General features: G+C 44.0%; 1 non-coding gene across 1 annotated transcript; it reads right to left on the bottom strand.

Annotated features, from left to right (window-relative positions):
- Positions 1-5,947: 5,947 nt before the first annotated feature.
- LOC117073803 lies at positions 5,948-6,054 on the bottom strand. The gene has a single exon (XR_004433370.1). It is a non-coding gene; the product is annotated as a U6 spliceosomal RNA (small nuclear RNA).
- Between the last annotated feature and the right edge of the window lie 7,808 nt (positions 6,055-13,862).

Genomic DNA, 13,862 nt, shown 5'->3' with positions numbered 1-13,862 from the left:
CCGGGCTTGGTGTTATGCATCTGTAGTCCCTGCTACTCAGAAAGCTGAGGCAGGAGAATCGCTTGTACCCGGGAGGCAGAGGTTGCAGTGAGCAGAGATTGTGCCACTGCACTCCAGCCTGAATGACAGAGCGCTATGAGTCACCACACCTGGTATGAGCCACCGTGCCCGGCCCACAATGACTTTTATACATGTTGTTAAATCATCTTACAGATTTTATAATTTGGGGGAAGAAAACTTTTACTAAATGGTCTTTTAATGGAAACTCTACAAGAACCAGAATCTTTGCTTTGTTCACTTATGTATCCTTTCCTAGGCCTAGAACAATATCTGACACATAGCGGCAGTTATTTGTTGAATAAATGGACCCAGCAATAGTACATTAGCTATGCTATATGCATACATTAAAGATGTAGATTATTGACTTTCAAAAGATAATTAATGTAACTTCTTACTGCTTCTGAACATGTTTGTGAGTTATATTGCTGAGGCACCTTTATCTTCTCATTCTTTCATCTTAACCCAATGTTATTAAAACTGAAATCAACAATATTATTCATATTTAAAAATAGTATCTACCTTATAAAAATTATCACTCTGCTGCATTTGAAAATAGACTTTTTAGGTAATAATGGTATAATCCATAGGGTTTTTGAGGGCACAGAAGGATTCCTGCCAACAGACATTTTATTTTCTATTCTCCAAGAGCTATAAAATATGATATTATATGATACTATAAGGCATATTTTTACTGTTTTCATAATTTTTTCTAAAAAAGTGTTTGTTTTCTATATAACTGTTAACTTTGTAAGTAAATATTTGTCTCTTTCAGCTCCAGTTTTATGTGAAATAGAGTTTCCAGATTTATGTAGCATGGAAAATTTTAATAAGTCAGAGTTACTGATTTTTGCCAGTCGTTTTCTCAATTATTTACTTCTTTTATCTTTAGTTGATTTTTTTTGTAGTGACAAGTTTTGTTTCTATTCTCATTTCCTTTTGTGTATATTCTATGTATATTTCGTTTTTGATTACTATGAAAATTACACATAACATCCTAGAGTTATAACATTCTAATTTGAATTTATTTCAACTTAACTTCAATCACATACCCAAAATTCTACTGCTATATAGCTCTACTCTTTTTAGGTTATTGATGTAACAAATTATATCTTTATTCATTGTACACCACCTAACAGATTTATAATTACATTTTATGCATTTTTCTTTTAAATCCTATAGAAAATAAAAAGCGGAGTTACAAACCAAAATTACAATAATACTGTTTTTATGTTTGTTTATGTATTTACCTTTACCAGAGAGCTTTATATATTCATATAGCTTGCTTATTTACTTATAGCATTAATGCCTAGAGTTCATTTATTTCAACCTGAAGGACTTTTAACACTTCTTGTATCACAAATTTAGAGATACATGGATTTTTTCAGCTTTAAAAAAAAAAGCTGGAAATGTCTTAATTTCTCCCTCATTTTTGAAGGACAAGTTTTCCAGCTATAGATTTCTCAATTGACAGGTTTCTTCATTATTTTAAATATATAATCCACTGCCTACTGGCCTTCCAAGTTTCCTGCTGAGAAATCAGCTGCTAATGTTATCTGGATCCCTTGTCTGTGAGAGTTGCTCTTCTCTCTGAGCTTTCAAGATTCTCACATTGTCTTTTTTTGTTGTTGTTTTTTGAGGCAGAGTCCTGTTCTGTCACCCAGGCTGGAGTGCAGTGGTGTGATCTCAGCTCACTGAAACCTCCATCTCTTGGGTTCAAGTGATTCTCCTATCTCAGCCTCCCAAGTGGCTGAGGCTACAGGCATGTGCCACCATGCCCAGCTAATTTCTTTGTATTTTTAGTAGAGACGGGGTTTTGCTATGTTGCCCAGGCTGGTCACAAACTCCTGGCCTCAAGCAATCTGCCCAGGACTACCATTTACCCAGCAATCTCATTACTTGGTATATACCCAAAAGAAAATAAATCATTCTACCAAAAAGGCACATTCACTTGTATGTTTATCCCAGCACTATTCACACCAGTAAAGACATGGAGTCAACTTAGATGCCCATCAGTGGTGGACTGGATGAAGAAAATGTGGTACATTTACACTGCAAAATACTACACGCCATAAAAAAGAATGAGATCATGTCTTCTGCAGCAACATGGACATAGCTAGAGGCCATCATCCTAAGAAATTAACGTAGAAACAGAAAACCAAATGCTACATGTTCTTACTTACAAGTGGAACATATGGACATACTTTGGGTACATATGGACATAAAGATGGGGACAGCAGACACAGGGTGCTACTAGAGGGGGTAGAGGGAAGAAAGGGGGAAGGCAGAAAAGCCACCTATTGGGTACCATGCTCACTATCTGGATGATGGGATCGTTCATACCTCCAACCTCAGCATCACGCGATATACTCATGTAACAAACCTGCACATGGACTCTCTAAATCTAAAATAAAAGTTGAAAAAAATTACACGTATATATACTTATTGGCACTCTTAAAGACTGTTGGGGCACAAAAAGACTCAATCACAGAACTGACCCAACTACAAAAATGGATTGATTTAATCACATTAATTGATTTAATCACAAAGATGTTATGATGGAAAAGTGAAGCCATCATAAGAAATTTTGAATATCTGGCCGGGTGCGGTGGCTCAAGCCTGTAATCCCAGCACTTTGGGAGGCCGAGACGGGCGGATCACGAGGTCAGGAGATCGAGACTATCCTGGCTAATATGGTGAAACCCCATCTCTACTAAAAAATACAAAAAACTGGCCGGGCGCGGTGGCTCAAGCCTGTAATCCCAGCACTTTGGGAGGCCGAGACGGGCGGATCACGAGGTCAGGAGATCGAGACCATCCTGGCTAACACGGTGAAACCCCGTCTCTACTAAAAAAAATACAAAAACTAGCCGGGCGAGGTGGCGGGCGCCTGTAGTCCCAGCTCCTCGGGAGGCTGAGGCAGGAGAATGGCGTAAACCCGGAAGGCGGAGCTTGCAGTGAGCTGAGATCCGGCCACTGCACTCCAGTCCAGGCGACAGAGCGAGACTCCGCCTCAAAAAAAAAAAAAAAAAAAAAAAAATACAAAAAACTGGCCGGGCAACGAGGCGGGCGCCTGTAGTCCCAGCTACTCGGGAGGCTGAGACAGGAGAATGGCGTGAACCCGGGAGGCGGAGCTTGCAGTGAGCTGAGAGCCGGCCACTGCACTCCAGCCTGGGCGGCAGAGCAAGACTCCGTCTCAAAAAAAAAAAAAGAAATTTTGAATATCTAAAATAGCATATTTAGATATTAAATTTTAAAAATATTTCGAAATAATACAAAATAAAAACCTTTTTATTGTGTATCACAAAAAGGTGCTGTCCTCAAAAATACATGGATCATACAAATTCATCATAAAATACACTTTTTTTTTTTTTAAGACAGAGTTTCGCTTTTGTTGCCCAGGCTAGGGTGCAGTCCTATGATCTCAGCTCACTGCAACCTCTGCCCCTGGGTTCAAGTGATTTCCCTGCCTCAGCCTCCTGAGTAGCTGCGATTACAGGCACCGCCACCATGCCCAGCTAATTTTTTGTATTTTTAGTAGAGATGGGGTTTCACCATGTTGGCCAGGCTGGTTTTGAACTCCTAACCTCAGGTGATCCACCTGCCTTGGCCTCCCAAAATGCTGGGGTTACAGGTGTGAGCCACCACACCCAGCCCAAAATACACATTTGTAACACACAAGTCAAGAAATAGAACATTAACAGCACCCCAGAATACCCCATACCCCTTCCCAACATTGTCTTCTTCTTTTTTTTTTTTTTTTTTTGAGATGGAGGCTTACTTGTCACCCAGGCTGGAGTGTAGTGGCATGATCTTGGCTCACTGCAAGCTCCGCCTCCTTGGTTCAAGCCATTCTCCTGTGTCAGCCTCCCGAGTAGCTGGAACTACAGGTGCCTGCCACCATGCCTGGCTAATTTTTTGTATTTTTAGTAGAAACGGAGTTTCAGGCTGGTCTCAATCTCCTGACCTTTTGATCCACCCGCCTCCGCCTCCCAAAGTGCTGGGATTACAGGCGTTAGCCACCACACCTGGCCAACATTGTCTTCTCTTTCCTCCTCAAGGGAACCCCCATCCTGACTTCTAACACTGTAGATCACCTTAGCTGGGTTTTTGTTTTTACCTTATATAAATGGAATTATGCAGTTTGCATGCTTTTGTGTTTGGCTTCTTTTGCTCAACATTATGCTTATGAGATTCATTTACACTGTTATATATAGCTGTGGTTTCTTTTTTTTCATTACTATGTACTGTGCCCTTCTGTGATACACCACAGTTTATTTAGTCCTTCAACTGCGAATGGACATTGGGTTGTTTCAACCTGGGCTATTACAAATAATGCTGTCATGCCCATTGTTTTTAGATGTCTCTGGCTGCACATTTATATTTAGAGAGAGACATTTAAAAGCAAGATTAAATATATATTCTTGTTGCTCTACAATCTTGTCGACTCTTTTAATTGTAGTAATTCTGGTGGGTTTGTAGTGGTATCTCATTATGGTTTTAATGTGCATTTTCTGATTTATTAATGAGGCTGAACACTTTTTCGTGTTTAATGGTCATTTAATGATTCTCTTCTGTGAAGCATCTGTTCCAAATGTTTTCCTATGTTTCTACTGGGTTGTCTTTTCTTTATCGATTGGCTGGAGTTTATATATTATTGACATAAGTCCTTTGAGACTTGTAGGCGCTACAAATGTATTTTCCTCTCCGTGGCTTTTTAGTCTTTTAATTATGTCTTTTTGACAGCAAAATTTCAGTGTGGTCAAATATTAATCTATTAGTCTTTTCCTTTATGATTCATGCATTTTTTTTTTGAGACGGAGTTTCACTCTTGTTGCCCAGGCTGGAGTGCAATAGCATGATCTCGGCTCACTGCAACCTCTGTCTCCTGGGTTTGAGCGATTCTCCTGCCTCAGCCTTCTGAGCAGCTGGGATCACAGGCATGTGCCTCCACGCCTGGCTCATTTTGTATTTTTAGTAGAGAGGGGGTTTCACTATGTTCATCAGGCTGATCTCGAACTCCCGACCTCAGGTGATCTGCCCACCTCGGTCTCTCAAAGTGCTGGGATTACAGGTGTGAGCTACTGTGCCTGCCCTGATTCATGCTTTTGAAATACAATTTAACAGATCTTTTCCTAATTTGATGTCCTGAAGGTATATGTCTCTATTACCTTCTAGATTAGTGCTGTCCAATAAAAATAGGAAGCCACATATACAATTTAAAATTGTCTAGTATCCACATTAAGAGAACAAAAATAATCAGATAAAACTAATTTTAGTAATGTTTAACTCAGTATATCCAAATTATTATTTCAAAATTTTAATGTTAAAATTGAGATTATTTTTAGTTTTTTTTCCTACTAAGTGCTTAAAATTCAGTGCAAATTTTACACTTAATAGCACATCTCAAGTGCTCAATAGCCATACATGAACAGAGCAATTCTAAAAGATTTATTGTTTTTACCTTTTCACATTTAGGTCTATGGTCTATCTGCAATTGGTTTTATTATTATTATTATTATTATTGAGGCAGAGTCTCACTCTGTTGCCCATGCTGGAGTGCAGTGGTGCCATGTTGGCCAGGTTGGTCTTGGACTCCTCACCTCAGATTATCCGCCCCCCTCGGCTTCCAAAGTGCTGGGATTACAGGCATGAGCCGCCGCACCCAGCCTAATTTTTATACTCTTAGTAGATACGGAGTTTCACCATGTTGGCCAGGCTGGTCTTGAACTCCTGACCTAAAGTGATCCACCCACCTCAGCGTCCCAAATTGCTGGGATTACAGGCATGAGCCACCACGCCCAGCTGATTTTTTCTAATATCAAAGTAATCACCAGGGTCTTCCCTTTTCTTTTGTTTCATTTATTTTCTTGGTTCTGAAATGTTTTTTAAAAATATGAAATGCTTAATGAATTTGTGTGTCATCCTTTCCCAGGTACCATGCTCATCTTCTCCATGTCATGCCAATTTTAATTTATGTGCTGCTGAAGTGAGCACTGGTTCTGGATTTATTTATTAGTTAACTTATTTTTGAGACAGCGCTTCACTGTGTCTTCCAGGCTGGAATTCAGTGGCATGATCGTGGCTCACTGCAACCTCCGCTTTCCAGGGCTCAAGCAATCCTCCTGCCTGGGCCTCCCAAAGTGTTGAGATTACAGGCATGAGCCACTGTGCCCAGCCTGGAATGTTTAACTGCTGACTTTGATGCTTGGTTTTGGTTGTACTAGATACTCCCACTACTTTTTTCTTTAAAAATTACTGGTTTGTTCAGCTCCTTAAAAATATCTTTGGTGTTTTAGACATCAAAATATGTGAGGCCAGGTGTGGTGGCTCATGCCTGTAATCCCAGCATTTGGGGAAGCCAAGGTGGAAGGATCTCTCAAGAGTTCAAAACCAGTCTGGGCAACATAGTGAGACCCCTGTTTCTACAAGAACTAAAATATCAGCTGGGTATGGTGGTGCATGCATGTAGTCCCAGCCCTTGGAAGGCTAAGGCAGGAAGATCTTGCTTGAGCCCAAGAGAGCGAGGCTTTAGTGACTCATGATCATGCCACTGCACTCCAGCTTGGGTGACAGAGTGAGACCCTGTCTCAGAAAAAAATAAAAAGTAGATTAATAAATGGAGAAACATTTTCTATGCTTCAGGTGACTTTAAAAATTAGGCCTAAACTTGACTGGGCATGGTGGCTCACACCTATAATCCCAGCACTTTAGGAGGCTGAGGCGGGTGGACTGCTTGGGGTTGGGAGCTCGAGACCAGCCTGGCCAATGTGGTGAAAGTCTATCTCTACTAAAAATACAAAAATTAGCCTGGCATGGTGGCAGGCATCTGTAATCCCAGCTACTTGGGAGGCTAAGGCATGAGAATCACTTAAACCTGAAAGGCAGAGGCTGCAGTGAGCAGAGGCTGCACTGCACTCCAGCCTGGGCAACAGAGTGAGACTTGATCTCAGAAACAAAACAAAAAACAAACAAAAAAAAATTAGGCCAATTTTTATTTACAGTTTACTCTTTAGTTTTCATCAAAGCAGTTTTTTTGTTTTTTGTTTTTTTTTTCTTTTGAGACAGAGTCTCTCACTGTCACCTGGGTTGGAGTGCAGTGGTGCGATCTTGGCTTACTGTAACCTTCCAGGTTCGAGCTATTCTCCTGCCTCAGCCTCCCAAGTAGCTGGGATTACAGGTGCCCACCACACCCAGCTAATTTTTGTATTTTTAGTAGAGATGGGGTGTCACTGTGTTAACCAGGCTGGTCTCAAACTGCTGACCTCGTGATCCACTCGACTCAGCCTCCCAAAGTGCTAGGATTATAGGCATGAACCACTGTGCCCAGCCCATCAAAGCAGTTAACTAGCATTTAGGGTAGATGGCCAGGCGTGGTGGCTCAGGCCTGTAATCCCATCATCTGTTTGGGAGGCAAAGGTGGGAGGATCACTCTAGTCTAAGAGTTTGAGACCAGACTGGCTAACATAGTGAGATCCCCATCTCTACCAAAAAAAAAAAAAAAAAAAAAACAGTCAGGTGTGGTGGTGCAAATCTGTAGTCCTAGCTACTTGGGAGGCTGATGCAGAACTACTTGAGCCCAAGAGTTTGAGGCTGCAGTGAGCTATGATTGTGCCACTGCACTCCAACCAGGAGGACAGAGCGAGACCCTGCCTCAAAAATAAATAAATAAAATCAAATAGACAATAGAATCTTCTGAGCTTTTCACCCTTTCCACAGGGTATAGGTGTCTGCAAGAAATAGTGAATGTTACAGGTAGACATTTTTCATTGCAGCATAACTAGGATACTTTTTCTAACCATGTTTCTGTGCAGACATAAATTCAGGCATCGTGCAGATGGCTCAGTTTGAAGGGCCTTTTCTTTTCTTTTTTTTTGAGGTGGAGTCTTGCTCTGTTGCCCAGGCTGGAATGCAGTGGCGTGATCTTGGCTCTCTGCCACCTCCACCTCCCAAGTTCAAGTGATTCTTGTGCCTCAGCCTCCCAAGTAGCTGGAATTACAGGTGCATGCCTCCACACCCAGCTAATTTTTGTATTTTTAGTAGAGACAGGGTTTTACCATGTTGGCCAGACTGGTCTTGAACTCCTGATCTCACATGATCTGCCAACCTTGGCCTCCCAAAGTGCTGGGATTACAGGCATGAGTCACTGTGCCTGGCCGATACCCTCCTCTTAAGTCTGGATTAGACCTGCTGGCTTGCTTCTTTTGTTTTGTTATGAGACAAGGTGTTGCTTTGTCCTCGAGGCTGGAGTGCAGTTGTGTGGTAGTCCACTGCAGCCTCAACCTCCTGAGCTCAAGAGATCCTCCTGCTTCAGCCTCCCGAGTAACTGGGATCACAGGTACATGCCACAGCTTCCACTTAATTTTCTGTAGAGGCAGGGTCTCACTATGTTGCCTATGCTGTTCTTGAACTTCTTGCCTCAAGTGATCTTCTCACTTCGGCCTCCCAAAGTGCTGGGATTCCAGGCATGAGCCACTGTGCCTGACAAGAAATAAGAAGGTTTAATTTATTGGTGTGAGCTGTCCAGTTGGCTGTGCTGAGAGTTGCTGATGTAAGGGGGGTTGAGGGCTAGGGTGAGAAGCCGTGATCCTTTCGAGCTTCTCTGCACCTCCACCTTCTGGAAAAGGGCAGGGTCCCCAGGGTCAGACTCCCTGCTAACTCTTGGTGGGCCCTGACTCAACACCCTTCTGACTTGTTGTCATTGTGGTTCCTGGCATGTGGCACCAAGCACTATTTTTTTTTTTTTTTTGAGTCAGGGTCTCACTCTGTTGCCCAGGTTGGAGTGCAGTTGTGTAGTCTCAGCTCACTGCAACCCTGACCTCCTAGGCTCAAGTGATCCTTCTGTCTCAGCCTCCAAAGTAGCTGGGATCACAGGTGCCCGCCACCAGACCTGGCTAATTTTTGTATTATTATTATTATTATTATTATTTTAGATATACTGGGTATCCCTATGTTGCCCAGGCTGGTCTTGAACTCTGGGGGGTTCCTCCCACCTCAGCCTCCCAAAGTACTGAAGTTACAGATGTGAGTCATCACCACTCAGGCAGAGCTTTTTAAAAACCAAATTGAGATTTTATTTCAAAATTAAAACAAGATTTTAAAATGTTTAAATTAGGCTGGGTGCATTGGGTCACACCTGTAATCTTAGCACTTTGGGAGGCTGAGGCGGCAGGATTACCTGAGGTCAGAAGTTCAAGACCAGCCTAGCTAACATGGTGAAACCCTGTCTCTACTAAAAATACAAAAATTAGTTGGGCATGGTGGTGCATACCTGTAATCCTAGCTACTTGGGAGGCTGAGGCAGGAGAATCGCTTGAACCCAGGAGACGGGGTTGCAGTGAGCCGAGATTGTGTCACTGCACTCCAGCCTGGGCGACAGAGTGGGACTCTGTCTCAAAATAAATAAATAAATAAAATGTTTAAATTATTTTCTTAGCCGGGCATGGTAGTGTGTACCTGTGGTTCTGGCTATTTCGGGGGCTGAGGTAGGAGGATGGCTTGAGCCTGGGAGATAGAGGCTGCAGTGAGCTATAATCATACCACTACTTTCCAGCCTGGGTGACAGAGCAAGACCTTGTCTCAAAAAAAAAATTATTTTCCTCTCAGTCCCAGGTATTCTAACAAGCCTTGACGTCCCCCGTTTTGAGATTACAGCCTGTGGCAAGGGCCTGGCAAACAGGTTCTGTGTGCAGAATTGAGGTCATTGTGGAGTAACATCTCCTTGGGCTGCATCAGCCTGTGGGTGAAAGTAAAGTTGGGTGCGGTGGCTCTCCCCTGGATTCCTTGATGCTTTTAATATCCTGAATCCTCTACCCCACTCTGCACGAGCCACATTGACACTCGTGCACCAAGGTACGTGGTGTGGCCCCAGTGCCCACAGGATCGCTTGTGAGAACTGCTCCTTCAGCCCCATCTGTGGCCTCTCCTTCTCCCAGGTGAAGTCTGGCTCCTGATGTTCATGCCACGCTCCTTCTCACCAGGGTGCACACGCATCACTGCCTCCGAAACACCTGATTGAAACCTGTTCCTGGTGGGGCCACCTCACCTCTCCAGGATGGCTTTCTCTGAAACCAGTTCTTCCATCGCAGTGGAAGTAAAGAAAATTATGAAAACTGGCTGGGCTCACGCCTGTAATCCCAGCACTTTGGGAGGCCAAGGGGGGGGCAGATCACTCGAGGTCAGGAGTTCGAGATCAGCCTGGAGAACATGGCAAAACCCTGTCTCTACTAAAAATACAAAAAATGAGCATAGTGGTGTGTGCCTGTAATCCCAGCTACTAAGGAGACTCAGGCATGAGAATTGCTTGAACCCGTGAGGTGGAGGTTGCAGTGAGCTGAGATCTTGCCATTGCACTCCACGCTGGGCGACAGAGCAAGACTCTGTCAAAAAAAAAAAAGAAAAAGAAAAAAAGAAAATTATGAAAACTCTCTCTGAATATATGGGTACCTCCTGAACAGGGAGGTGGCTGAGGGGAGGTCCTGGCAGGTGGGACAGAGTATCCTGGCAGGGTGGGAGCTGGGACTTCAGTGTATTCAGTGTCTGGACCTCAGTGGTGCCCTCTGTGACAAGTATCCATCTGCATCCACTGACTTATATGGGGGATCCTGGAGAAAAATCAATAATATGGTTTGGCTGTGTCCCCACCCAAATCTCATCTTGAATTTCAGCTCCCATAATCCCCACATGTTGTGGGAGGGACCCAGTAGGAGGTAATCAAATCATGGGAGCGGGTTTTTCCCATGCTGTAATGAATAAGTCTCATGACATCTGATGGTTTTATAAAAGGTCAGTTCCCCTGTACACGCTTTCTTGCCTGCTGCCATGTAAGATGTGCCTTTGGTTTTCCTTTGCCTTCCGTCATGATTGTGAGGCCTCCCCAGCCATGCTGAACAGAGTGTCCACCTCTTTCCTTTATAAATTACCTAGTCTCAGGTATGTCTTTATTAGCAGCATGAAAATGGACGAATACAACCAACTTCAATAGCTTAAGTGGGTCCAGCCACCACTCCAAAAGATAAAGGATTATAAACCATAGTGGCCTCCACACAGTGCTAACTCAGCATATGTGCAGAATATAAGCTGTGGGGCTATGGTGGCCTCCACCTAGATTTCAAATGTATTGAGCAGCCAGGAAGTCCCAGGCAGAAGTTTGTCCCAGAGGTGGAGCTATTGCAGAGACCCCCCACCAGGGCAATGCCTAGTGGAGCTGTGAGAGTGGAGCCACCTCTGAGATCCAAGAACTGTAGAGTGTTTTTTGTGTTTGTTTGTTTTTTGAGACAGAGTCTTGCTCGGTCACCCAGGCTGGAGTGAAGTGGCACAATCTTGGCTCACTGCAACCTCTACCTCCTGGGTTCAAGTGATTCTCCTGCCTCAGCCTCCTGAGTAGCTGGGATTACAGGTGTGTGCCATCACGCCCAGCTAATTTTTGTATTTTTAGTAGAGATGGGGTGTCACTGTGTTAACCAGGCTGGTCTCAAACTGCTGACCTCGTGATCCACTCGACTCAGCCTCCCAAAGTGCTAGGATTATAGGCATGAACCACTGTGCCCAGCCCATCAAAGCAGTTAACTAGCATTTAGGGTAGATGGCCAGGCGTGGTGGCTCAGGCCTGTAATCCCATCATCTGTTTGGGAGGCAAAGGTGGGAGGATCACTCTAGTCTAAGAGTTTGAGACCAGACTGGCTAACATAGTGAGATCCCCATCTCTACCAAAAAAAAAAAAAAAAAAAAAAAACAGTCAGGTGTGGTGGTGCAAATCTGTAGTCCTAGCTACTTGGGAGGCTGATGCAGAACTACTTGAGCCCAAGAGTTTGAGGCTGCAGTGAGCTATGATTGTGCCACTGCACTCCAACCAGGAGGACAGAGCGAGACCCTGCCTCAAAAATAAATAAATAAAATCAAATAGACAATAGAATCTTCTGAGCTTTTCACCCTTTCCACAGGGTATAGGTGTCTGCAAGAAATAGTGAATGTTACAGGTAGACATTTTTCATTGCAGCATAACTAGGATACTTTTTCTAACCATGTTTCTGTGCAGACATAAATTCAGGCATCGTGCAGATGGCTCAGTTTGAAGGGCCTTTTCTTTTCTTTTTTTTTGAGGTGGAGTCTTGCTCTGTTGCCCAGGCTGGAATGCAGTGGCGTGATCTTGGCTCTCTGCCACCTCCACCTCCCAAGTTCAAGTGATTCTTGTGCCTCAGCCTCCCAAGTAGCTGGAATTACAGGTGCATGCCTCCACACCCAGCTAATTTTTGTATTTTTAGTAGAGACAGGGTTTTACCATGTTGGCCAGACTGGTCTTGAACTCCTGATCTCACATGATCTGCCAACCTTGGCCTCCCAAAGTGCTGGGATTACAGGCATGAGTCACTGTGCCTGGCTGATACCCTCCTCTTAAGTCTGGATTAGACCTGCTGGCTTGCTTCTTTTGTTTTGTTATGAGACAAGGTGTTGCTTTGTCCTCGAGGCTGGAGTGCAGTTGTGTGGTAGTCCACTGCAGCCTCAACCTCCTGAGCTCAAGAGATCCTCCTGCTTCAGCCTCCCGAGTAACTGGGATCACAGGTACATGCCACAGCTTCCACTTAATTTTCTGTAGAGGCAGGGTCTCACTATGTTGCCTATGCTGTTCTTGAACTTCTGGCCTCAAGTGATCTTCTCACTTCGGCCTCCCAAAGTGCTGGGATTCCAGGCATGAGCCACTGTGCCTGACAAGAAATAAGAAGGTTTAATTTATTGGTGTGAGCTGTCCAGTTGGCTGTGCTGAGAGTTGCTGATGTAAGGGGGGTTGAGGGCTAGGGTGAGAAGCCGTGATCCTTTCGAGCTTCTCTGCACCTCCACCTTCTGGAAAAGGGCAGGGTCCCCAGGGTCAGACTCCCTGCTAACTCTTGGTGGGCCCTGACTCAACACCCTTCTGACTTGTTGTCATTGTGGTTCCTGGCATGTGGCACCAAGCACTATTTTTTTTTTTTTTTTTGAGTCAGGGTCTCACTCTGTTGCCCAGGTTGGAGTGCAGTTGTGTAGTCTCAGCTCACTGCAACCCTGACCTCCTAGGCTCAAGTGATCCTTCTGTCTCAGCCTCCAAAGTAGCTGGGATCACAGGTGCCCGCCACCAGACCTGGCTAATTTTTGTATTATTATTATTATTATTATTTTAGATATACTGGGTATCCCTATGTTGCCCAGGCTGGTCTTGAACTCTGGGGGGTTCCTCCCACCTCAGCCTCCCAAAGTACTGAAGTTACAGATGTGAGTCATCACCACTCAGGCAGAGCTTTTTAAAAACCAAATTGAGATTTTATTTCAAAATTAAAACAAGATTTTAAAATGTTTAAATTAGGCTGGGTGCATTGGGTCACACCTGTAATCTTAGCACTTTGGGAGGCTGAGGCGGCAGGATTACCTGAGGTCAGAAGTTCAAGACCAGCCTAGCTAACATGGTGAAACCCTGTCTCTACTAAAAATACAAAAATTAGTTGGGCATGGTGGTGCATACCTGTAATCCTAGCTACTTGGGAGGCTGAGGCAGGAGAATCGCTTGAACCCAGGAGACGGGGTTGCAGTGAGCCGAGATTGTGTCACTGCACTCCAGCCTGGGCGACAGAGTGGGACTCTGTCTCAAAATAAATAAATAAAAAAAGTGTTTAAATTATTTTCTTAGCCGGGCATGGTAGTGTGCACCTGTGGTTCTGGCTATTTCGGGGGCTGAGGTAGGAGGATGGCTTGAGCCTGGGAGATAGAGGCTGCAGTGAGCTATAATCATACCACTACTTTCCAGCCTGGGTGACAGAGCAAGACCTTGTCTCAAA

Source organism: Trachypithecus francoisi, unplaced genomic scaffold, assembly GCF_009764315.1.
Source record: "Trachypithecus francoisi isolate TF-2019V2 unplaced genomic scaffold, Tfra_2.0 Lachesis_group4, whole genome shotgun sequence".
Taxonomy (NCBI): Eukaryota; Metazoa; Chordata; class Mammalia; order Primates; family Cercopithecidae; genus Trachypithecus; species Trachypithecus francoisi.
Note: the sequence above shows the minus strand (reverse complement) of the source record. Positions and strands in the feature narration are given on the sequence as shown.